Raw genomic sequence first — 27,827 nt, 5'->3', positions numbered from 1 at the left:
TATCTATCTATCTATCTATCTATCTATCTATCTATCTATCTATCTATCTATCTATCTATCTATCTATCTATCTATCTATCTATCTATCTATCTATCTATCTATCTATCTGTCTGTCTGTCTGTCTGTCTGTCTGTCTGTCTGTCTGTCTGTCTGTCTGTCTGTAACAGTACAATTATCAACTGGTAAGGATGAAAGAGAGATATAGAGAGGGACAGAGAAGATTGAAATGCGAGATTGTCGGATTCGCATTTGGTTTGCTACCTCACATATAGAATACGCGTAAAAAATCGTTCCTGTGTATGGCTTTCAAGAGAGCCGAGCAGCTATGGCTCATTTCAGCACCATCGGCAGTCTTAGAATGGCATCCCGCAGGCGAAAAATAAAAGCACGGGTCAGTACGCCATCGAGAGCCTTCTCCGACAGCTGTGCTCCGCACTTGCGTGTTAACTAAGCGAGCGCGTGGCTTATAAGGACGGAGCCGAACGACGACTGCGTCTGATCTGCCGAACAAACCCATAAAAATGCCCGGGATCTGCGAGTTATGCGTCCAGATTGACTCGGTGTTCTCCCACCCGCGACAGTTGTTCCTACAGCGTTCTTTGTAATGTATCTTTTCTTTTTTTATTTCGGTTCACGTCGCATAATCCCAGTCACCGTTCTTTAGCGCGCCGTCTCTTAATCCCGCGAACAATAGCCGCAGGGTGTGCAGATTAGCAGCTAATCGGGGTTGGCACCACAGCGCCCCAAACCCGGACGCTCAGTCCATTCCTCCCTTTTTTTTTCTTCTTTTTTTTTGTGCGCGTGTGTGCTTGCACGGCCTGTTTCACCTCAGAGCTTCGGGGTTACGCACACGTACGCGCGTATTACTGCACTCTAAGCCCGGTGAACAAGTCCACGGCACTCATAATTCCAACGCCGGAACCCGCATACGAAGCTGGCGTCCAACAACTTGCTGTGTCGTGGCTGGCTGTCACTCAACAGCCGAGAAAGAGTACGTACCCTCGCATAAAAGCGAAGCCCAGGGGGTTGTACAGCGGGGCCGCAGCCATGTTTCGGGAATTATGGTTTCCCAGACTTCTCCTGGGCATTTGCATATGCACCGATCACGTGGCGATGCGGTTTGTATATGCCACCGTGTTTCCGAGCTAAGCGTATTCTGCACACGCTGCATGCTTTCGATACTCACAGGTATGAATGTTTACCTATTTTATTGTTAGTTACAATTACAGCCTTTGATCTCCACCTCTCACTGCTGCGATCTGAAATTACTGCGCGATACGAATTATTCCCTTTCCGCTGAGGGAACTCGAGACGACTACCTCAAACTTCGGAGATCAGTTTTCTGGCATGAAGTGATTGGAGACCCCTAGCGACAAAATATACAGTACTCAGGGATGAAAACGGCACTATTTAGTAATTAAGTAACGTGCAAATGTTCGTTTCCATCGTCTTAAAGTTGGGTTATATTCGAGTAATTTCGACGCGAACGCACAGATCAGAGTCAACATTAGAGAGTTTTAGCAAGTTACGAAGTACCGTACGCAGATGTGGTAAGGCCATATACGGTAGCACTCCTCCTCTCACGTTCATAGTGCTCTGGCCGCTCGCTGTTTTAGTGACAGTGCTTGCCCCGAGGTAATGGTGTCCTGTAAACAATGCGTAGGCTGAGAGGCAACAATAAGGCATGACGGCACCACAGAAAGTTAAAAAAAAAGCCTGTGTGGTGTTGGGGTGCCTTCGCTGGCAAAAATTAGATGACCGGGAAAGGAGGGTTGGTAGCGTCATGGGGTATATCGTATTTGCGTACCATATTTCCGTAAATTGCTAAACCACCCTATTTTGTTTAGGAACCACATCCGTCATGACATCACATAGTTGTCTCGAGTAATTGTGCTTACCAGTCGTTACACTAAATAAAATGTTCTGTCACGTTTGAGTCCCCTAATACTGTACTTGTAAACTGTTAAAGGTGTCGTGAATGGTGAGCATGGTGGTTGGCACAGTGAACTTTGTCTATTTTGGACAAAGGCACCACTGAGGCTTTTCTTCCAAGGCACTCGGAATGCTGTCGAACAGCACATCCCAGTCTTGCGCATGGACTCATAGGTTTCGTTAAAAATGTCAAAAAGAGATGGTGGTCGCTAGAGCTATTGTACGATATATGGGCAGCGTAACGTTGTCCGCTGTAATCAAGAGAGTGAATTCTCTGCGAGGCTATTAGTGCGTACAGTAGCTACAACTTTGGCTAATAAAATAGTATGCGCATGGTAAATAGGCACATGAATTGGCCTGATCTTTGCCCTCTTCACTACACGCACACAGTGACACTACGCAAAAAGCGGCGTTCAATGCAATCCCGGCTTTGTATATCTACTATGCGTGTGTGTGTGTGTGTGTGTGTGTGTGTGTGTGTGTGTGTGTGTGTGTGTGTGTGTGTGTGTGTGTGTGTGTGTGTGTGTGTGTGTCGCTCATTGCCCACTTGGAAAGCGCGAACTAAAGAAGAAAGCTACCTGTGTACACAATCACGACAACTCGATACCGACGATTACCAATGAAAGAACGACGTGAAAGCGCCGAAATAACTCATACTGACATTAATTTCTAAGAAACTTTTTCGCGCAAGCACCAACGACGGTCACAGTTGGCGCGAACTGACCAGAGCACCACCAGCTCGTGCTTTCTCTCAGAAGCCATGCTCCCGGTATACCTGCTTCTGACAAGCGTGTAAACGGTGAAGGTGCTTATAAACACCGATGCTCGGAGTCTTCTTAGCACCCCAGTCACGCTGCCAGCCGGTTAAAGAAAAAGAGAGGGGGTCGTAATCGGTGTGGGCGAGAGTTCCGGTGACGGCACGAGGCACGCGAGTCGAGGGAATCGGCGGTGCATCGTTCCGTGTTTTTAACCACTGGTCTCTTCTCATTTTCGCCGCCCTAATCCCCGCAGCCCTGTATATACGCTGCGTAAAGCCGCGCTCTGAACGTTTAACAAAAGCAGCCCGCCACGCACCCCTGTCCATCGCCAAGCGGGAACGCAGCGAGCGTATCTGCCGTGTACAACGCCGGTTCTGAATACAGGTCAGCTGCTTGCGACTAGCGGAACATATTTCGTACAGCGCCGCGCTTTAGAGAGTGACGTGAAAGCGGCCTGCGCGCGATGGGCGCGCTAAACCGATTACAAATACGGGATCGCATACACGAGATGCATTACGTTCGCACGCTGGCGCGTGCGGAGGATGATGTGATCGATAAAAGGTGATTCTGGTTGAGAATGTACAGCAGTGAAAGTATATATTGTCATGTGTTTGGGAGATGTCAAAGAAAGCTGCCGCTGTTGAAGGTCGCATTCTTGTTTTACTCAACTGCCACGCGCCTCAAAGATCAATATCAACAACAACAAAAAAGAAAAGGTGAACGATTGAGGTGTGTTCACTGGAAACCGGTGTCTTCTGATGAGTCCTCGTGCGAAAACACAAAAGCTTACTCGCCATTTGTATACGATGTCGTGGTGGAAACCGTGACTAGTTCGACGCATATTCAAAAGACAAACTGTGTGCACAAAATATTTAAGAATGTCGCCACTCATTTCTTTTCTGATTGTACTTTTACGTACCGAACTACCAAAAGGAGTATGGCAATACCTAAGAGCCCGCACTGATATCTTGAACGAGAAAGAAGGGACTAGTCCAATGGGCACGTTTCAAATATAGCCATTCCTTCTTTTCTATCTCTCCTTTGTGGGCAGTGGACCAGGCAGGATCAGACAGGAAAATCTGGCAGCATTATACCACTCCGAAATTCTGTGACGCAAGTAATGCTCGAGTCTAAACGCTCGAGACTGAGACCCTGCCATTTTTGTAAGTATACTCTCTATGATATCACCATCTTCACTAATTATTTTGTATGTTGGCGCCACCGTGTAGTATTGGCGCCACTTTTACAACGGGCAGCATGTTGAATCTCATATTGGGCGTGGCTGTTTGTTCGTTTGTTCATTAGTTAATACGTTTGTATGTATGTATGTATGTATGTATGTATGTATGTATGTATGTATGTATGTATGTATGTATGTATGTATGTATGTATGTATGTATGTATGTATGTATGTATGTATGTATGTATGTATGTATGTATGTATGTATGTATGTATGTATGTATGTATGTATGTGTGTATGACTATGTATACTGTATGTATGTATGTATGTATGTATGTATGTATGTATGTATGTATGTATGTATGTATGTATGACTATGTATACTGTATGTATGTATGTATGTATGTATGTATGTATGTATGTATGTATGTATGTATGTATGTATGTATGTATGTATGTATGTATGTATGTATGTATGTATGTATGTATGTATGTATGTATGACTATGTATACTGTATGTATGTATGTATGTATGTATGTATGTATGTATGTATGTATGTATGTATGTATGTATGTATGTATGTATGTATGTATGTATGTATGTATGTATGACTGTACAAAAAGTTCGACACATCGATGGCTCATCAGAAAACGCACATAGAAAGCTGTGATTCGCGTGTATCTGGTTGAACTTCCACTCCTAATTGACAAGACCGGCCTGCTGCTCGGATGAGGCGATCGGGGGCGATGACGCAGCGGGAGCCAATGTCGGCGCCGATCGGCGGCTGCCAGTGCGCGGGACAGGAGCGCGCGTGAAACCGAATGCGACAGCCATTCTTCGAAACCACCCCCGCGTGCTGAAGCCGCGGTCCGCTCGGTGGGGCGGGATCGGGTGTTGGGTGACGCGCGTCTGGCCACGCTGCGCCCCTTGTCACCACGTACGTAGCCTTCCCCCTCGCTGGATGACTATAAAGCTTTAGATGGCTATAGCCGGAGGCGCCGTCTTTCCACATGCAGTTTAACACGTTCACCAGTTGCGGCTGGCAAGAGAGCAACTATGGGCGAGAGCGGCGCGGCCGAAACAAAATGTCGATAACTCCAACGAATCGTTGCCGGCCTTGCCGTTTACGCAAAAGTGGCACTGAGGAAGAGACTTAAAGGTTAGGTTAACCAGGTCCCACAGTGTTTCAAAAGCTTTTTTTTTTTCATTCACTAGACAAAGCAAAAGTTAAATATCACTCCTAAAAGTAGGGAAAGACATCCACTTGTTCGTTCTAAGCCTTTCGCCGAACTCTTAGCTATGGTCAACGGTTCAAAGAAGTATTTTCTCGTATATTTAAAGAAGATTGCCTCTGGAAACATGAAAATTTGAAGGGCACAGAGCTCCAGTCCATGTATTGCATTAAAGATATAAATTCAGTAGCCTTTGCACTTGCATTTGGTATTGTCCTCCTGCTAAGCTCAGCATTTGAAATAAATAAATAAATAAATAAATAAATAAATAAATAAATAAACTACAATCGGGACATATATAGGATATCATAACATGATGGCGTGAGTGAATTTGGGCCGCAACGTGAGAGGACAGTCTTTTCTGGCACCCCACTGTTCCAACTTTCTAACGTTCATCGTCATCTTGCTATTTGCATTGTCTCAGCATCGATCCTCTGTGCGCGTTTGCCCATTACATTCATTTGAAAACACCATTTATTGAATGGTCAAAATTTCTGCAGCCTTCCAGTGCAGGGAACCTTTTAATCACATTGATTGTATTAGCAAGCAAAGATTAAATATTCCGTCGTTTGGAGTTGTGCTGTAGTGAAAGTCCACCTTAGCAGTGCTTTCTTGCTTAGTATGCGACCGAACCCGTCTACCACTCGAACTAAGCTGAGCATCTACGGCAATAATTATTGAGATCACTCGGTATTCGCACGCACCAGCATTCTCGGCGAAACCAAACGATGCAGCTGCTCGCTAAGAGAAGCGTAGCAACAGATTTTTTTTTTTATGAGGGGTCAATTATACTTTAGCTGTGTGCATGCATGCGTTGCTATGTCTGTGCTTGCATGTAGGCAAGAGAAGCTGAAAAATTCGGGGAGGCATTTTAGCCTCTCCGAATCTGCCCTCAAAAATTTTGCGAGGATTTGAAACCACCCCCACCCTTGACTATGCCCCTGCCAGCTGTATACCGTTATCCCTGCAGGTTTCTGGCCACGAATTTTCGCGAATCGGACGTGAAGTTTGCGGTAGCGTTCTGGAACAACCTGCCTTCGGTAAAACGTTGTACGTGGATACATTCCCCACTATTCAACCTTTCTCGCTCTTTGCAGCGGAGCTCGTGCACGCTTTGCACACCCGCCACAATTCAGCCGTTCCTTTCTTCTTTCTTTTTTTTTTCCACGGCGTGCATTTTACTGCCCGCTTCACCCTCGCGCGTTAAGTTTGTTTAGTTTTGCGCTGGGCAATTTCGGCATCTTTTCCCTCTTTCTTTTTTGCCAGCCACACATCCTGTGGACCGCGCCCATTTATAAAACCAGAGGCGACGACACGGAAGAAAAACGAAATCGCGCCCCGCACGAACGAAACGCGACCCACCTATTTCGCTCTTTGAAGTTCCCCCTCCCCTTCCCTGTATCTCGTATTTGTAAGTTTTCAATTGCCTTCATTTCTTCACCCTCCCTGCTTTCGACATATGTCCAATTTCATGCAGCGTTGACACCGTATGGGCTCGTCCGGTACGCGCACGTGGCTGCATACAGAATCGAAGAAAGAAAGCTCAGAACTGGGCAGGGCAACGTGACTTTGAGTTGGCTGCGCTTTGGCTTTAATAGGAGAATAAAGAAAAACAGTTGACTTAGCTTAGAATGACTAACTGCACTCTGAAAACTACATATGTTTCACTGTCACAAGTTCGTTATTCGCGGAGAAAATCTAGGCTGAAGTTTTATTTTCAAATTTCGCGCCCAACCATCTACGCTTGACGTCAAAAGTTTTAAAATGTATTTTTCGCACATTCGCGACAATGACTCAGTGAAATTTTCTGAAACTTCGTAGGCTAGGTATATAGCCCCCACAGAGGACAATGTGCTCCATTTTCATCGACTAAAATGTACGTAGGACTCAGTCGATGCCTTCAAAATTTATGATGTCATGGCGTTTGTCGCGGGAATCTGATGGTGCGAATCTCCATCCTACTTTATTTTCGCGAGTTTTCACGCGTCGAAAGCGTCGTGTTGCGGTCCAGAGGCGTGTTTTCATGATTGTGGAGTAGTGCTTTACCAATGGGCGAAAAATCATTTTGCTCTCTATAGTGTCACTTAATGACTCGCAGGGTAAGTTTGTTAGAAGAAAATTGCGGCGTGTTACACTGAACGCGACGATGAAAGAGCACGAAACTAAAGGCACACGCTAGAGAACACCGAATACACGACTCGTGCGCAAAGTTTACACCTCTTTTGTTGCGTGCGAACTTCTTGCAGCACACATGCCTATTTAAAGTAAATTCAACCCATTTTAAATCTAACGCACCAGAAATGATATGACATCATCGAAAAGAATAGATTAGAGAGCCAACATTTTGGAGGGTTTATTGCTTCAAGCTCTAATTAGAATATTTTACCTTCGTATAGAGGCAAACAGCCAATAACTAATAAACACAACATCAGCGAAGGACAGGTCTCATGGGGAGGCACATATCCTAGAGTGGCGAAGCGATGCAGAACGAAGAAAAAAAATCACCACAGGTTTGCTTGCAGCTTGACTAATCAGTATAAATACCAGTGACAAAGTTCGCTTGAACATGAATATAGTTTAAACAGTTCAGTGGCAGTCCAGTTACGTTGTACGACTAAAGCTTCATGTCTGAATACGGAGACCAAAGGACTTGCGTGACAGTGTGTTTTGGCATTAGCTTCCAGACGAAGGCCTATAGCCGATCAAAGCTCTTGGCACAAGGCAGCTCATTACAGGCATTTCAATCAAACTCTGGGAGTTGACGCGTCCGAACCACAAGATGATTTTGATGAGAAATTCGTGAACGAAGGATGTGTGCTCGCTCGGCCACAAAGCTCCTATTTAAAAATGTCTGATCAGAAGGTTCTGTCATCCTTCGCTGCCTTTTTTTTTATTTTAGTATAATACTGAGGTCCACAGTGACGAGTGGCTAGATTTATTTCGACATTTGTGATTCCTTTGCCATGTTTCTCAATACGTTAGCGTTTACCACTTTAGTATGCATATCGATATATACAGCCGGTGTGAGTGGGATCGAATCCGTGAGATATACCTCAGCTGTGGAACGACCTACCCGATTACCAAGCTTGGTGATAGTTTGATGCAGCGTGCTGGAACCACTGAAACCATACACAATCCATACCATCTCTCTAACGAAGTAAAATAATTAGCGTATGTGTGCATCGCGTCTAGTCATCTGCCCAGAAAACGCAACGATCACGCAAACACACATCCCGCCATGTCTACGAATGAAGCACCAGGTTACTAAAGCCACTGGGACTTCGCTACAGCGGCCTCCCGCAAGAATGTCGATGACCCATCGCGCCGTACAATGGATCAGAGCTGGGCGATAGAAATTGGACTCGACGCCTCCATTTTCTCTCACATAACACGCAGTGCTGTCTTTGTATTGTCACCGACTCCCCTCTACTCTGCACTCCCCCCCCCCCCCTCCGATCGCCCTCCCTTCCTCTTACCCACACTGGTTCCGCGTCTTCCTCAGTGGATTGCTCACCCAGAAAAGGGAACGATGACAAAGCGCGCGTGGCAGTCCGCATGCGAGATCCTGACCCCCGCATGCAGGATACGGAGGGGGGAGGGTGGGCGTTGAGGAAAAAAAAAAGGAATGAAGAGATAAGCGAAATAACTGGGTGCTCATTGTGTCCCACAACCCACCGCTATACCATCTTCTCTAATTTCGTCGGCATCACGAACTGCTCTCCCGCTTACCAGAAGCGCCCTCTCTAACCCAGCGTTTAGGTACCGAGGCCTCCTGTCGACACCTTATGGCACGAGAAGAAAGCAGGTTGGTCGACTCACCGAGGCATTGCATGGTTTTGTAATGTTCTTGTTCAGGTGCGAGTGCACGCAGTTAAAAAAAAAGTGGCTTCGGCTTAGCGCGACTAGGCCCAGTTATGCAAACGAAAGCTTGCTTACTTGGTTACGCTTGTTTACCCTCGTAACCGAAGCACAGTTTATTAAACACACGCTATGACTAGTAGAACGTTCCGTACTGGGTGCACTCATTATCCCGTCGTTTCGCCAGTTTTCGCAACCGTCGCCGCAGTCGGGCACGAGGCATCCATTACCGCCCCTAAAGCTCGGCGCTGTCGTCTTTCTGCGTCCTTCTTCCGATGTTTAGCTCACCGAAGTTCTCGTTTTACGCTCGTCTTAGCCTGCCGCTTTCCGCGCTTTTACTGATGTTTCCGATTTTAGCTCAATAGAAGGCCGAACGACGTCCGCCGAATAGTCCGACGCAGCTTACCACCGTCGCCACTGGGACAGCACTGACAACTTCAGCACAGATGGGCCACTATCTTGGCTCTCTCCTTCCATCGCACGACAATGGAAGAGCAACTGAACCGAAGCTCGCTGACCCGATATGGCAGACATAGCGGTGAGTCACGTGGTAAGTCCCATGGACATTGCTTGTGGGGCAGCGGTATAGTCATCCTAGTAGATGTCGTCGCAGCAGTGGCGGAAGAGCGCGGCTTGTTACGGGGTGTCAGTTACTCGATTCAATATCAAGCGCACATATATACACAGCGAAACTCACTTGATTAGGCCAGTAAAGCTCTCGCTTGAAAAAAAAAAAAAAACGCCAGGCCTGCGCGGAAGGCGCAGTACAGTCACTGCAAAAGTTAGATGAGCAGCATTTCAGCGCCTTTCCTAAACACTCATTTGTGCAACTACTGCAAGCACACTTACTTGATATCCATTAGGTCATTATTAATAAATTTATTTGGGTATAGTAGGCCCGCATTCGCTATGCTATTTTTGCCATTCTTCTGAGAAGCGTGGTATACGCTAAACACTTGCGAGAAATTTTGTACCAATTGTTCATGTAGTGGCTGACGACGATGAGGAAGTATGGCTGATGTGGGTGTGCGCCACCGTTAATAGGGGAACAAAAACAAGCTTTTGTAATGGGTTGGAGCATTGGACGTCCCACTCGTAACGCTATATTCGCATTGTGCGACGACTGGTTGTTCTTTTGCTGTTTTAAAACGCTTTATAAGTCGTATTAACGCGATGGCTTTCCCGACATCAAGCCCGCCTAAGGCAATTCTGACAAGTTACAAGCACCGGTGTGGCTCCGTGGAAGAATACTGGGCTGGCACCCAGTGGACCCGCGTTCGAGCCCCACTGGGTCATTGGTCCTAGGTCAAGCCTGCCTAAGGCAAGATTGAAAACAAGTTACAGGCACCAGCGTTGCTCAGTGATAAACTACTAAGCTGGCACCTGGGTTCAAGCCCCACTGTGTCATTAATGCTAGATTTTTTTTCTATTTTCGTGCGATGTGGTTACGGCCACCGGCGGCAGCGGCGGTAGACAACTGCGCGTGACCCGAGTTGTGATCTCATAACAGCTTTCGCTGTAAAAAAGTATTCTGGCAGTAAATAAACTCTAAGTATTCCCGTGGTGTTACAGGACCCCAACATGTGGTATATAGCAAAGTAAAGGCAGTCCTGTAGCTTAGTATGGAGAGGATTGCACCATTTCTTATTCTGTATTTCTTGCTGGGTATTTGAAACTCCGTGACATAACTTGAATAGGGACAAGATAAATACCCTGGCCTATACAACATGCTTGTTGGAGTCGAAAAAACGCACCATTTTTTTAGGTTACGACATCTGGCGATTCAAGTACAGAAGACTCAAATTATTATACTTATAACAATTTCGAACCCAAGGAATAAAGGAAATGAAGAATAGAAAGGGAAAATCGAGAAGGAGTTAAATGTGTGAGAAGCATAAGTACATAAGGATATATCAATTACGATGTTGTCAAAAGTAGCATACTATACGAGGGATTATCTTTCAGAAAGTGCGTTCTTTCAGCCAGAAAAAAAAGAAAAAGAGCATGGCATACGAGCTGAGCCAATTACTGAACCTAGAAAACAGTCTCGGGACAAATCACATGGTATACCTGCGCCGAGTCGAAAGTCTAAGAGAAGGAGATTAAGAGTTGCTTCTTTATTTTCGACAATCATAAGAAACCCAGTTTTCAGTACCCATCCACAGCGAACATATTTAAATTTTGTACGTAAGGCTTATCTAAATGACAGTGCTGATATGCGAACACGTGGAATTAAAGGGAGTGAGATACAATGCATTCTAAAAACTTTCGGATACACTTCATGGTCAGTCACAGTTGCGGAGAAAGCGGTTGAGGTTCTAAATAAAGTCGTTAGTCCATGTAAGAAGAGCATGGGAGAGCTTAAAAAGCAAGTAGCTTTTTCTCTTATTTTAAATGTCACTGGTACTAAGTGGCCTCTTGGTTACATTGAAGTCACATCTGGTTGATCCGTTACTTCTGCTTTACTACTACAAACAATAATATATACTATAGGATCTCGTTTCCCCAAACCTCGACACGATTACAAGAGACATCGTGCCGGTGGGCTACGAAAATTTTAACCATCTGGCGTTCTTTAACGTGCGCTTAAATCTAAGTACACGAGCCGAAAACATTTTGCATTCTTTGGAACGTGGCCGTAACTTACTGCCGTTTTACCAAATATCAATAAAAGATCTTCTAAAAATAGAAATCTATGGTTCCGGTTCAAGAAAGAACCTATATAGAATACATATGATATCGGAGCGTAATTTGGACGAAGGTAAGCGTCAGTCAGCTGTCAAGGTAAATAATGGCAATCGAATGAGTTTATTGAGCTATCGTGACCTGCCGAGACGGTTGCGGCACCTGGCGGAGCAGATCTCAACCAGGCGCGCCTTTCCCCGCGGCCTCTGAGATCCGCTTACGCAGGTTGACGAAACCAGGAGTTAACCCAAAGAATTCATCAGTGCACACTGAGGACGACGGGCTAGTGCCACTACCTGACACCTATACGTCAAAGGATAGGGCCACCTCTAGGTTTGTTCTTTTTCAGATCCACGATAAACTACAAATCAGATCAAAGATAACAGCACGCCATTGGCGCACTTGTCTTTATAGTGTCAATGCTACAGATAATGAGCGATAGTGTAAAGAAAGGTCAAGTGAATCCAGCTGTAAACGACAACACGGTCACACTAAAAAATAAAAAAAAACGAGGGAATAAAAAGTCGCTGGTCACACGTTTCCAGCTGGTATTCTCAGTGAATAAAAAAAGTAAATAAAATGAAAATAAACGGGAACGCAGGGTTCGTTCGCTGTCGTCAGCGTAGCACATATATCACTCTCCTCAAAGGCCACACGCACGAATGTAGGACGGCCCCCTGCGGGGCCTCCATTCTTCGGCGTGAAACGAGAGGCGGCAATCACGTTTCTCAAATTTGACTTTCCCAGTGGCTTCGCGCCCTGGCGGCAGGGCGAGGCCATACAATGGGAAGCGGGTGGCCCAATGCTGTAGGGCGGTGTGTACAAGGAGGCCGCACAATGGCAACGGACCTTATAGACGGGCGACTAAGTTACGGTTTAGCGAGACCGACACGCACGCGCAAGGGGCAGCGCTAACGTGCAGAGGCCGATAAATCACGGCAGTCAAAACAGATACGCCAATGCCCGAGAACGTTTTTTTTTGTTTGGTCTTTTTCGTTTTTCTTTTCGTAGTCTCTCAGATACCAAATTCACAATGCGGTTTTAGCGTCTATTTGTAGCGCAAAATTAAGGCCTCGTAGCTTTGTAACGTCTGCTGACAGGAAAAATCCAATGCCTCAGTGACTTAGGTACGTGAAGTTCCTCAATAACGCTTGCACTCAATGTAGTCACTGTGCTTACCATTATTATTATTATGAATTTTAATGTGAGTGAGAACCATGGTGAAATTCTACATGATTCCCTATTGTTACCTTTTTATGGTTTTAGTATCGGAGGAGGGGGCTAAAATTATTGAAGCAACTGATTTTAGAGAAGCAAAATACACCTAGTCAAATGTAAAGTAAACAAGCACGATACGCATACGGTGACATGACATTGCGCTTGTGCCCTCTTTTATACTATGTCCGTTAGTTTCTGTCGTCAGTTAACAGGTGCGAAAATTCAAATACATGACCCATGTCACTGTTATCATCTTGGAAACAGTTTTGAATCCCTTACAGCTGACTAATAGTGATTGCAGGGAAGGCAAAAGCAAGCAAGCCGGAAAGTAAGAAATGCATTCTGTGTGAATGCTCACGTCTCAAGCCCCATCATCCGCACTTTCTGCTGCCAGGCGCGACACGTAGGACCGACTCACCGCAGTGTCTGAAGGTGAAATGCTGTAGACGCGTCAACGCTCCCTTTAGGTACAAATAGGGGCTGCCAAAAAGACATCACGGCCGGCAAATTGCCGCTACGAGACAGCTACATAATGCCCAAGCGAGGCAGTGTCTTCTCATGCGTGCAGCCCAGAATGTAAAGGAAGATATATACGCAAGGAAACAAAAACAAGTGAAGTAGAAGCCAGAATAAAAAAAAAGAAATAACCCACATTTCGCCGACCACATATCCGAAAATATTCGCACAAGAGCGCGTTTCCAATTCACCGCGGAAGAACGGCCAGGCATGCTTTTTGCATGGTCGATCAGGCCTTTTCTGCAAAGCCAGTCAGAGAGGATCAAAGGAGCCAGGCGGCACGTTAGAAAAAAAAAAAAATGCGTCGAGGCCAATCTACCAGAAGGACCGCAGTATAAGCCAAACCAAGCCAATCGAAAGCCGCGCACGCGGACAGACGCCATACAACGGGGGCGCACAGAAGACGACACGGCCTGTTTCAAGCCCGGTTGCCCGAACACACAGGCGGAGACGCCGATCGCAGCGGGGGCAAAAGAAGCACCGCCCGATGACCGACCACACTGAGGAATAGATCCAGGCATAAGCGAAAAGCGAGACATAGACAAGGTCTGTATAAGAAACGTCTGCCGCTTGGTCGACCACCGGCAGCTAATCTGCATCTTTAAGGAAACACGGTTTGCCCACGCTGCTTTTCAGGGTGCGCAGTCTATAATAAACACCCGATCTCCACGCCCCGACGGGGGTCCATGGTCGACCCACGCCGAGCACATGGCATACCCTCGTGGCTTTCTTCTGGGTGAAGCCGCTAGCTCAGGCCACGAGGTTCCTCTGTACAGAGGCGTTGCCCAGCGCGAGTCTCAGAACCCGAGCGGAAAATGTTTCTGTCGTTCTTTTCAAAGAGCGTCACCTTCCGTTTTGCCTGGGCGTCGCGTTTCTCTTTCACACCCCGAGAAAAAAAAAGAAGGGAAATAAATAAAATAAATGAGCATGGTACACTTCTCCTTCTTCGTAGCCAAGTTCCTGTTCCCTTTGCCGGTGGCGTGAAGTCGGTATGGCCAATAGAGGCGTACGCATTGACCCCGGGCTCGTATTCGGACGGTATCCTTCCTCCCTTCCGCCATAGCCGGGTACCCACGCGCCCTGCATGTGCGGCCCACGGCGATACAGATTCTTTGCGACAGGGGTGCCACCGAGGTTTCTTATAGTATATTGTGACGGCTCCGGTGTCCTTTGTGCAATACGAGACACATGTTGCTCGTCGACGCCTCCCAAGCTGAAAGGAAGAATGAGCTGAAAGATTCAGTACCGCGGAAAAAGCATTTCATCGTTATTTTTTTTTTCTGTTTCGTTCAGATGTGAGCGACACAGGGTATTCGCCCCGGCGCTTGCTTGTTTTGCTTGGCGAAGTGTGTTCCATAGCGAAGGCTCGAAAATACGACGAATTTCGACATGCGAGTGACGGTTAAGACTTTGAAGCTTACCGCCCGCCAGTCTGTACTCTGTGATCAACAGCAGTAGTGTCGTAATATTTTGGTGTTTGACACCCAAGTGCCTAATTGTCACGTTGTTTTCAAGTGTTAGTCACAAGTGATCAGCCCTTTGTTAAGAGTGCTTGATTTTTGGAGAGTTACCACCCTAAACTTATAATAAAAGCAGCGCTGTACAGAAAAATTGAGGTAACTCGAGGTGTCTTAATTAATTTCTTCACTTGAAAAAACAAGTAAAAAAACTCTTAGGACTGTTCATCTCATTTAAGTAGTAACATCTTTGAACGAATAACATGTTAAGGCAGGAAACGATGAAAGACTTGTCTCGCATCAAGTCTTCCCTTGACGCACAGTTTCTCATCAAATGCATCCCTACTAACTCGCACAGCTATTCACGTTATTAGGTGGTAAGAGGTATGTAGGTGTTGAAAACACTGTGAAAACTGTGTTGAAAAATGTGTACTTCACCTAAAAGGAAAGACAGCAATGCGGAGTCAAAGCCAGAAGCGAAAAAGCCCCCATTAAAACAAATGAAGAAGTCCGGTGGTTCCAAGGCCACTGCAGCCAAGACGAAGAAATCGAAAACACTAATCAGAAATTGCTCCTGCAGACCCTTGTGGAAGAGACTGCGTAACAGTTGTTTATGGCAGCCAAAACCGATCGTCAAACGCACAACCTCACCGAAGGGAACGTGGTCAAAATAAAAGCACACATACGAAACAAGCGTCGGAAGCACTGCTGGAAGACCCGATGCCGGAGAAAACTCGGATTTTCCCATATGGACTGACTTCGACTTCGTATAACTTCTGACGAATATGTATAATGTGTACTAAAAACCTGGTCGTGTGCCTAGTGTTCTTCGTCGTCATGCATAATTTTAGGCGGCACTGTGGATGTTAAAAACTGTTTAGAAGGCGAGAAGCGTTGCCATCATCATCGGGGGGATCAGATCATTGTTGAAATAAAGAAGAGGTCGATGGGTAGCTTCGCCATGGGGACGGTGGTTCATGCTTTCCTCAACAGTAAACATACGGTAGGGCACGCCAGGTGAAAAGTATGACACAAAACAAGGTATACGTTCATTAATGGTTTCACTTGTATTTAATTTATTGTTTTCTGTCATTTCACCCATATGCGCTGCCATACGCTATTATTATAAACTCACTAGCCCAGAAATGCATGTTAAGGGAGATATTCAAGTATGGTGACAGCTGGAGTGCATCATATGATAAATGAGTGGAAGTAAAGGCTATATGGAGAAATGTGAGCCCAATTTAACAAGGAGTTTCAGTAAGCGGACGATGAGAGAGCCGTACTTAGACACGCACACGCACTACAAGTACACTCATGCGTGTTCGAAGCTCATTTGGGACAAAACGACAAACTGGATCGCAACAATCGCAGACGGTGTATTCGCCGTTTCATCGGGAAAGGAAATAAAAGCCCCCACCAAGGCGATAACCTAGCTCCAGTGAGTTTGCGACGAGCGGAGCACTGCGGGAGGGCATGTGCTGCAGAAGGCACCCACAGAGGTGCTGACGGACACCCTTTGTTGTTTGTTCAAAGTGCCGCATTCGTCGCCCCGAGCCGCCGCCGACTATCTTTCCTCACTTCGGACCGCGGTAGGAATCTCGACCCACCGCTTGCTACACACGTACAGACACAGAAGCAAACACACGCACACGCACCCTGGTGGCCGGCTGCGGCCGACGCGGCAAGGGAGCAGAGGGTATACAGGACGGATGGGGAGAAGCCGGGGAGAGAGGGCGGTGATAGGGAGGCGCGGGCACTGTGCAGACCCTTCTCCACATTGTGCACCCGAGCGCATTATCGGAGGGCCGGCCGCCGGCCGTCCACCTGGCAGAAAATTTGATAGCACCGAGCATTTTTGTGTAATGTTTCTTTCTTGCAACTCTCGCCCCCCTGGCCTGTGGCAGCGGGTCTTCTCGCTAGACTTGGCGGTAGGATATAGTGTAGCAAGGCAGCAGCGGGACCGACCCGTACGTTCGTCGGCCTCTTTGTCGGTAGCGCAGTGTGGCTCACCTACCCCATTTCCTCCTCACATCCCTCACACCCTGTCATTGTCGTGCCGCCAGGGGAGCAGACCTGATTCGAACGGGGTACAACGAGATCCCGCCGCCCATGTCGGGGTGTAAGCCCAGACACGCTACTAGAGAGGACACGCAAAGCGCTGCGGATTCCCCCCCTCCCCCACACCCCCCGCCCGTTTCATCTCGACCGTGTCGGTCGCAGGATCAGGAGCGAGGCGACGATGCCGAAAAGTTAGGCTGGCGTACAAGCGGCCACCATGTGACCTTACTTTTAGAACATGCAGACTGATGTGGACTGGACTCGATATATTTTGTGTCTCTGTAGGTCTAACCTGTTTAACGTGCGTTATCTTTTTTTTACAACCGTGAGACTTGTTCCGATGCACTACTTCGTGTACCATCATTGTCAACTGAAGGTTAAGTACTGCGTGTGGGTGTGCGTACCCGATGCTAGTAGGTAGAAAGCGTTTGCAGCGTTTACTTTTTGAGCTGACTACTTTCGCTGTCTTTTATCTGAGACATACAAACCTACGTTGCAGTACATTTACAATCTAAAGATTTGCTTTTTTTTTATTGTGAACGTTGCATGGGATCCGCTGTAGATGGCCAACACATACGGAAAGAGTCTCTCCACAGATCTGCCCACCGTGGTATCTTAAGGCACTTTTTTTTGTATCGAGAGTAAAAAAGATACAGTGATTTTTTAAAATAATTTATCCTAATTGCCTTTCCCGCAACCGTGCGAACATCGCATGATCTCTTGTAAACGTTATGATTGAAGATTTTCATGCATATTCTTTCAAAGAGGTGTGCAATCTCTAACCGCTGTAGTCAAAATGCTCCGTTAGGCAAGTATAGTTAACTCTTCATAGTCAGGACATCATTTGAATAAAACATTGACGGAATTCTGAACGGTCCTGAAGATTGCATAAATGTATTAATAGAGAAGTTATTCCAGTTTAGTGAAGTGCTCGTATAAGAACAGTATAACACGCATAGTACAATGCAAGACTACACAAGCACACTACATCTGAGTGATATGCTAATAAGAATTTTGGTCACCGGATATGACTTTATATGAACGTCTTGCGTGCTCATCAAGAAAGCTTTAAGCAAGTTCAGGAACATTACCATCATATGCGAAGCCTACACAGACCACTTTTCAGCCCAGCAAGCACAGATAACATAGCCTAAATCAAACCTTCATTCACTGAATGCACGTCAACAACATCAGCAACAAAACATGAAACTCAAGCAGTTCAGTTATGGAGACCGCTATCGCAAACGATTTCCGGATGCTCGCAACTAAAGGGCGATCGGAAGCGCGTCCGTCACGATACGACCCCTGCAATCATGGGCGCCGTTAAGGGTCAAGGCGACGAGCCTAACAGCGCCACTTGGCCTCTATAGCCTATCTTAGGGTTCGGGGGGGGGGGGGGGGAGGAAGCTAGCATGGACTGCGAAAAGCCACATATATCTTTTCCACGCCGCCCCTCCCTGCCGCCTGCCCGTAGGCTCTCCAGCTTAAGGCCGTACAGTGTATACGGAACCCGAAACGGACAAAACAAACCACCGCCACTGCCGCCGAGAGCATTTAGAGAAGGTCTGGCCCTCTTAAGATTCCGGGCACAGTGCGGGCTCATCGGCAGTCCAGCGGCGCGGAAGGTTCAACAACGTTAATAAAGGCTCTGCTTGCTGTTTCTTCTTTCCTTCTGTTCGAGCTCAACAGGAATGCGCGTCAACAGAGGGCGAGAAAAAATAAATGAGAGAGAAAGAGAGAGAGAGGCCTCAAAGAAACAAGCCATTTTGTGAATGACCGAACGTGAAGCTGCCCGCCTTTGTGTACGTACAGAATGACGGCGCATGGCTCGGGCCTTCTAAGATTGGAAGCGTCGTTAAGGACGACGTGCCCGCCCCGGAGAGCTTTAGGCCTTCGGCCATTTGCATAAGACCATCGCGAGAGAAGTGGTCGGCGATACGCTTTGTCGTCGTCTATTTGAATGGCCGACCATGCAAACTCCTTGCGCGATGCTCGGGACACGCTGCAGTGGTCCACCGGCGCCCAGAATAGTGGGCCACAACTCAAGGCCCGATAACTGGGTTCTCTACCCCACGGCTGGCCGGCCCGTCCATTGTGCGTGACTGAGAAGAAACAATGCGAAGGTTTATATAGACGACCGCTCACAGACGGTTGCCGACCCGTACCAGTGGAGCGGAGGGTTTCGAGTACGGGCTTTTTGCGGTTGCTTGAATCTAGCCAACGATCTCGTGACCTCGCTGCCACACCGTCTTGCTTACGAGGCGAAGTGGCGTACCGTTAATCCGGGAGGGTGCAGAAAGAGATTATCATAGGAGTGTCCAAGGCCGTTGCACAGTGGACGCCATAAATTATGTTGGCCTATAGAAGAGAGGGAGTGCATATTTTTTCCTCCCTTTTCCTAACACACTTCACTTTCTTTGCTCTGCATATAAAGCAAGGTCATTCACACCATTTAAGTGGTGTCCTACTTGGCAATGACCTACACTGTGAAATAGCAATTAGCATGCAAGTTTAACAAAGGGAATCACCTTTCCATCTGTGTGATCGTTCGCGCAGTTCTGTTGCTGATATCGAGGACACGAGTTTGATTCCCGTGCACCTAAGGCGGCCTCAAATTTGTGGAGGTGTGGAAAAAAAAAAAGACGACGTGTGGTCGCCCTCTGTACACAACGTCCTTCGTGTGCATGCGCAAGCAAGTTATGATTATGAAATCGAAAAGCAGCCACAATAACATTAACAAAAGCACAAACGTTTATGCACACGAACACAGCAAATGCCGCACGAATGGCAATGCTCTCGCTTAACTCTTACGTGCTCCCATTTTGCAGCCGACACATTAGAAGCAAGGCCTAACTAACCTGATCTGGTCAAGTTAAATCATCGCATCCTAGAAAAATTATGCCTGGAACGTGAGACGCGAACGCGCCACCCTACCCTCGGATTTTGCCCTCCCCCTCCGGTACGGAGGCGAACGCCTGTGGCGGTCGCCCCCCTGCGAACACAGCAATGCTCTCACAGTTGCCTCCGAGCAGCTGTGGTGTCACGTGACAAAGCGGTACGGTAATGTCACGTGAAAGAGCGTACGGAGGCGAGTGGTCCCACGCGGCAGACGGTCGCAACACGTGGTAGGAGGCATGGCCTCCAAGATTTTGTGCTGGTAGGAAGCTCTCAATTGAGAAAGCCACCTTCCAGGCGTAGTTTTTCTAGGAGGCGTTGGTGAAGTTTAGTAATGTCAGAGCAACGTTCGCAACGTAAGAGATTATAATTATACACGATGTACACGTGTACACAGCGTCTGCTACTATATCCTTCTGTCTTCATACTTGTCGGCGCCGCATACTGTTATATGAACAGCATATAAAGTGAAAACGTCAATGTTGACGCACGAAAACCTACATCAATACATTGAACTTCAGGTCCTCCCTCTCTTTCAATTTTCTTGTCATTTCGACAGAAATCGACACTCACCGAAATTTAGAACACGCCTAAAGATTACTCGCGCTACCTGAAATAAACATACCGACACCACCACTACCGGCCAAGTAATCTTGATAACGTTCCCATCTGTTTACTAAAAGACCAAGTAATATCCCACTATTCTATTTGAAGGACGTCACGCAGTCCTATCCAGACCGCGGTATATGTGCGGGGCACGTAGGTGTCAAGACTGTCACCAGGAGCACAGCAGTGGGAAGGAACAATTAACGTGAAAAATGTCTGTGTGTGTGCTGCAGAGGATAGGAACCTTGGTATAGGAAGGATGAGGAGGACGTCGCGTTGAAGCCGGGGGAATCTCGAAACGGGGGTGGGAGGGGGTGACAGAGAGGGCTTACGCACCCCATCTATTAGTGTAGCACTAAAAGACCGCACGCACACAGAGGGGTCGCAGCGCTGGCCCCAACCTGCAGTTCCCTTCGCGTCGCCTTCATCGCGCGTAAAGCTCGCTGGGCCCAGCAACGCCCGCCCGTTATCGCAGCGGCGTGTCGGGTAGCGCTGTGCGGTGGGCCAAGTCGCATCGCTCTTGGCAGATGGTCGCTAGTGCGGCTGAAGCGGTGGCCAGAATGGTAGCAGTAGCGATACTGTATGCCTCAACCCCCCATTTTACTTTCTTTCAATACGACCTATAGTGTGGCGTTGCCTGAACGGAACGCTAACTCCCGAGAGACGGGTCGCCCTCATGCCACAGTTCCTTCGGGCAGCAAGTATGCGTGGGCATGGGTGTAGCAAGCAATATGCGCATTGGCGTAAAATCACCGATAAGTTCATACCACCTCAGAGCAACGCAAAAAGAGAGAAAAAAAGAGGGAGAAGTAAAAAGTGCCTTTATATCACTGCGGGAACAAGGGACGATTTTTTTCTCTCTTGCTAATGATTATCCTCTTTTTGCCCTCGCTTCATCCCCATCTGGCTTAACTGCACTGCATTAAGCTTATTTCTAGGGATGGCGCGAATGTTTTTCTTTAGGTTTTCTTTCTTGACTTTTCGCGTTGGCATTGCTTCTTTTTGTGAGAAAATACATGGCTCGACGCGTCAGAGCGCACTGCTTCGTATTACCGTAAAAACGTCTTGCGCTGCTCGACCTTACAATGGGTGGTTTGACACGTGTCCGCGTGAGAACTGGCTCGCCGGAGTCATGGCTGTGGTCCACGTGCCCGTGGTTCAGTGTAGCTGCGTGTATGCAGGGATTTGTTGCCGTGCTTAGCGGGTCACCCGCTGTCCATATGGCGCGGCGATACTAGAAGTTGATGTGCAGTGACGACATGGCTCTGTGCGTATGAAGAATACTGTGATCAGCAGTGACAAGAAAAAAGGAAAGTTCACTTCGAGGTATTCTGTAAACGCCCTGTTGGATGCCTATAAGCGCTGTCTTAGCACCTCCTGAGTGTACAATCAAAGTCATATGACGAGAAATGACAACGCTATACAGTTAAAATAAAGACTATCATTTCGAACCCCAGGTGCATACGAGTGCGGAATTGCGTTGAAGGCAATTGGAATTGAACGCTCAAAGTTTCCTTGACCTCTGCGCTGTTGCAATCCCGATGAAATAGTGATATTAGTAAGAGCATTGCCGAAATGAAGATTTTTTTTTGAAATCGGATTAAGAAGGTCCAAGCCATCTGAGCTGAAATAAATTATAGCTTATGCTCGCGTCTGGATAAAAGAACAGTGGTAACTATACCTCTTGAAAGAGTAGGAACACCATGACCACGTAGTAACTGACTGTGCGGACATCCGAACGAGCTAAATAAAATTCATTCTAAAAGAGACAGGGCGTGCAATCAAGGACATGAAAAGAAAGACAGGGCATCACAAATACATTTTTTATAATGAATGAGGGCAAACTGTAGCTCAGCTTTTCGTTTTCCTAAACTCAATAGGGTGCCTCCCCTCTCCCACCTCAATTTTTACTTGATAATCTTCTGGCTACATTAAGAGCAGCTGGCGGTATACTGGCGTAAAAGAAAATGATTTCGCAGTTGTAATATCTCCTCGCGAGTGCGTATGCGACCAAACATTGCATCCAACATTCAGATTCGCATGACTGTTCATCGACGGTATAGATGAAACTATAGGTGGCTCAATCCAAAATGCTTTCGTCATTTGTCTACAACGACAGCTGCAGCAAACACGGAAAGGGAAGATGACTCACTCACTAGATTTGTTAACAGAAAGTGTTATGCGGCAGAACACGCAGAAGTATGATAATTTCCGGCTTCCTCCTTAATTTTTTTTGCCTTGATGGAAGACTACGGATAATCATTAGGCTCCATTGTAGCTTATATTAACGGCCTCACATCAAGAAAAGTGTGATGTATTTTTTTTATGCATTCTGCGGCTGTGGAGTGTCACCGTATACGAGAACCGAACAGCTGAAAACAAAAGCCGCTGATGTATCGAGTGTCCACACCACGAGGCATCTCTCAAAGGCATCGTGCTCCTCGCGTGCTAGTCGTTACTTAACTCACCGAAAGTCAGGATGGAAGCAAACAGAGACGCAAACACAAATAGGTGTGTATGTAGTGGGAATTTGGGAGGGGTGGTTGACAGGTAGAGGGGCTATAGCGCGTCCTGCCTCTTCGATGTTATCGAAATGCCCACCGTCACCGCCGTTCGTTGTACGCACCTGATCGACGTCACCATGCCGCGACATTCGGCTTGTTGGCGCCCCCCCCCCCACTCCCTTTCCCTGTACATAATCTCGATGTAGGCGTCACGCCACATGTGGTGCGGCGACAGGTTGCCAAACTACACCCCATCCTGACTCTCGCAAATGGTTCTCTGTCGTTCGATCTACGATCGCCACCTCATTAACATTGCATCAAGAACACGCATGCGTACGAGTTTGCTCCTACAGCTCATCGCTTTTGAATGTACCCGCTAAAATGAACAAGAGCGACGATAAAATACGGCTGGGACCCGCAGCCGCATGCAGTTAGCGGGGAGGTGGGTGGTAGCGCCGCCACTCCATCGATTGCTCTGATGTTATTGTTGTCTGCACGTATAAGAAGCAGGCAAGCGACGCGCAGGTGGTCAGAGATATGCAAAACAGTTTGGTGGCCAAAGCCATACGCGTGTACACGGCTTAAGAGATCACGACCGGGAATCAACAAACACAACTGGGGAAACGAGGAATGCGGGAAAGAGGCGCTCGTCGCGAAGAAAAAAAAATCATTTGAACCACATACGTCTTGCGAGAGAACTGCCGCGCGACGTCAGCGTTGCCCGGTCGAACTTTTGTTTATCGAGTGCCGTCCCGGGGTCTTTCCGTTACTTGTTTTTCTTTTCCTTTCCAGTTCGTAAATAATAACGGCCCAGAGCAGTGCTTGAAAATTATGCTAATTCTCGGCTGATGATTCCTTTCTTTGGCATACGAGCCACGTGGGAAAAGTACGTGCCGAATGGTGTGGCGATGTTGAAAAGAAGCGCGCGTGGAACTGTCGCGAAAGTGGGATGGAAAACAAAAGAAAATAAGAACAGCCTGCAGAAATAAAGAAGGCCCCACTTTTGTTTTGTTGTTCTTCTGTCTGATCACTTCGTGGTGACCTGTGAGGACGTACATGCAGCAAACAGAGGTGAAGGCGACGCGAGTGGCGTGGTTTCTTCGAAAGCTTCCTTTCTTTCGAAGCTCTCCTTCACTGTTTTGTGTTGTGAAGTTTCACTTGACGAAGATCATAATAAAAATCGCCAGGCCTGCTCGGAACGCGCAGTCACAGCGAAAGCTGGAAGAGCTGCCTTTTAGAGCCCATTTTTAAGCACTCTTTGGAATCTGCTACAAGCACACTTGCAGGTACCCACAACGCCATTATTCGTCATAAGGAAGGAAGGAAGGAAGGAAATAAATAAATGAATTAATGAAGCAATTTAAAAAAGTCATTTAAGAATAATAATATGTTTTACAGTCTGAATCACTTCGAAGCTTTAATAAGCTCCTGCAAGGCATCGTCAGCTTTCCCGTTACTGAACCTTAGGGACAAAGCCCCCGAAGAAAGTACATTTGGATTGCTTAACTCCAGTCTCTCGATACAGAAAACGGCATCTAATGTAATTTTGCGCAATGCAGCGTACTTTTTTACAACATATGAGATAATGGTCTGTTATCTCAGGGACCCCAAAATACCAACAATTAGGGAAAGCAGCCAGACGAGCTCCGTGCAAATAAAAATTGATATAAGAAGTATGACACAGGAGCCTTGTGATTACGACTTCAACTGCACGCACGTCATGTATTTCACTGTTCCAACGATGATTTAGGTGTTGCAATTCAGACGTGTTTATTATGGACGGCAAAGAAAATTCTTCTAACATTATTTCCCTCCTAAATATAGCCCCTATAACAAATTTAGATGCTGGTATTACGTGAATAACCGGGTCATTTAACGATGACTTAACTAACGCTTCCGCCATTTCATTGAGGAAAGTTCCTTTATGCCCCGGTACCCAAACCAATTCAACTAATTGGATATACGGTGGAACTAAAGATTTAAAAGTACTCAGCACATCCATGGGAGTTGTCACTTGCAGTGAGAGAAGACCACACCGACAGCGAATCAGTTAAATTTATTGTCGAACGAGTTGGGGCTGTTAACTTTCGGAGAGCCAAAATCATCGCAAAAACTCTGCTACAAAAATGGGTGCAAAATCTGGAATACGTAGAGGAAATAACCGATCTAGAATAGGGGTGAATATCCCAATTCCACAATTTTCTTAATTTTGCGAAGCATCTGTCACAATGACTGTCCTTATTGGTGAATGAACCAGATAATCACTCATAATAGCATTTAAAGTGCGGCGTGACATTAGTTTCACTTGTTTTGGAAAAATTTTGTCAAACTGTATTTCTATAGAGTTGTTGCAATCCCTGATCGGAGATACGGCACTTATATGAATATTTATGTTGTCAAGAAATCTCTGTATATGGAAAACTCGAGGTGTGTGAAATCTTGGCCAATATGCTCCAAAGAACATCTCAGGCTGGGAGATAAGAACTGTTTCGGAACGCCTTGCTGGGTATTCATGGAGCTATAGAAATCATTGTACCACCAACCATTCGAAACGTGAATCAAGTGTTGGGAGTCTAGCCTCTATATACAAGGCTTTAATTGTTATAAAATTAGCAAGACCTAAACACAGACGCAAACCTTGCCTGAAGCATTACAAGCGGGCGAAGCTTATAAGCAGGAGCGCCCGCGTATAATATGCATCCAAATTCCAGGACCATCTGAACATACATGCAGTATATTGACAAAAGCCTTTGTCTTCGCAAGCCAAATCGACTATGATTAATCTTCCGTAACAAAACGACCGAACGAACACTCTTTACTTATATGTATTCGATGTGTTCCTTCCAAGACATGGAGCGATCGTATAGCACACCAAGGTATTTTATTTGCTCAACTTGGGGAATACACTCTAGATGATATAACTAAGTGAAATTTGAATGGTGTCTTTCAAACGGAATGCGCGCACTTCGTCATCCTTCAAAGAAGCGTCGTACCCGCTATGCACCCGCAGCGTGGTACCCGCTGTGTGCATAGAATATGGCGCCTTTTTTGTTTGTTGTGAACAACGACGATGAAGAATTATGCCTGAAGATTTAGAGTGGGTTGGAGCATTCAACGACCCAACTCGTGACGCAATACGCATTGTGTGACGCCTGGTTGTTTCTTTGCTGTTATAAAGCGCTTTATAAGTAATATTAACGTCCTTTCCCGCCATCAAGCCTGCCTAAGGCCAGTTTGCCTGTGTGGGAAGTGCAGCACAGTCACAGTGAAAGTTAATTAACTTTGGAGGAGCGCCATTCCAGAACGAATTGCACACTCTCTTTGGGGCAGCTATAGGTATACGCTCTTGGAAGTTTCCCACTGCTCCATTAATTTATTTGGTGGCTGATAGCGACAAGCAATTAGGGCCTTTGTTGTAAGCACTCAACTACCCGTGACTCATAACGCAATTTGTATTGTGTGACGTCTGGTTACGAAATTTTCATTCTGTGGCACCTGGTCGTTATTCAACTCTTCTAACACGTTATATCGCGCATGTTAAGGCGGATCCTTCTTGAGATGGCACTTGTATAGGGTCCTTGTGCGCTGATGTTTCGAAAATCGGCGTGGCTCTGGGGTAGAATACTGCGGCGGCCATGGAGAGGACCGAGATTGGAACTCTGTTTCATCCTGGATATGTTTTTGTAGTTTTCTTTCGCGAAATATAGCAACTACGGACACAAGCGGCGGCTACGGCGGATACAGTAGCCTTGTTGCGATTTCATTACAACTTTTGCTGTAAAACAAAATTCATAGGGCGCACAGACATTTTTAGAATATCAGGCCTAACCCCTTTCGTATATGGCGAGACAAGATGCTGTAACGCTCACTTGAGGTTTGTAACGAAGCTATACCTCCCAATTCCATTACTTCTACAACCAAAACAAACCATTAAATACTGAGCAAATCAAGTCAACGGCAATTTCGTCATGCCTCCTTATGCGAGGCCGACAGGCCTTCTACACTCTCCTGTAACAAAATACTTAGCCCGTGCGCTAAGCAAATTCTGCATTTACATTTACAAAAGTGCTTCAACCAGTGCGGTATCCAATGTCATGCCATGCACCGTACGCTAACACGCGAGGAAGGAACAGCACGCAATCGTTTTTAGATCCCTCCACCTCCTGGACGGTGTCATTGGACCCGAATTGTCAAGCTTACCATCGCAGCATCAGTCACAGATGGTTCACCGTACGGCCGCTAGTTTTTATTCAGTGTAATGCAGTCTACCAGCACGGAATTATGGTATATATGCGGGGCCAAAGCGAAATATAACAGCTGAGCTCACTCATCAGCACCACCGTGTATGCTTGCACTTGCATTTGCACTCTAAAGCACTTGGCCTTGCACTTGCAATTGAAGGCGAAAGCCTTACAGGTATGTATCATGCTAAAGGACCTTGAGTGGAAAGCCCGCGTGTCGTACGAAAAGCCACACAACCGCCTGCAAGCACCGTGGCACTACAGACTTCCACACGCATGATCGCATGCATGTATTGTCACTTGTTTCTTAAGGTGGACAATACTTGCGAGTTGTTCTTAGTCAATTAATAACCGCGTATTCTAATAATGACGTTCGGCAGTCTCTGACTCTCCATTATTATTTCTTGTACCCTATATATGCAGGGGTGTAAACGTGCTAAAGGTATTTAGACTTCTAGACTATTCCGTTCTGGCAGCGAGCTCGATTAGAGGCAGTGTGCAGTGCCACCTTGTATCTAGTGCGCAGTTTACCCGTTACGGTATACAGTCTATAGTGGTTACAGTGCTGAATGTGATGGAGCTGAACTGTTATAGAGACCCATTGGCTTAGATTTAGCCACACGTTAAAGAAAACTAGATGGTCAAAATTTTCAGAGCCCTCTACTGAGGCGGCCTGCATAA

Source organism: Rhipicephalus microplus, chromosome 5 (assembly GCF_043290135.1).
Source record: "Rhipicephalus microplus isolate Deutch F79 chromosome 5, USDA_Rmic, whole genome shotgun sequence".
NCBI lineage: Eukaryota > Metazoa > Arthropoda > Arachnida > Ixodida > Ixodidae > Rhipicephalus > Rhipicephalus microplus.
The sequence above is the reverse complement of the archived record's forward strand: the minus strand, read 5'-3'. Positions refer to the sequence as shown.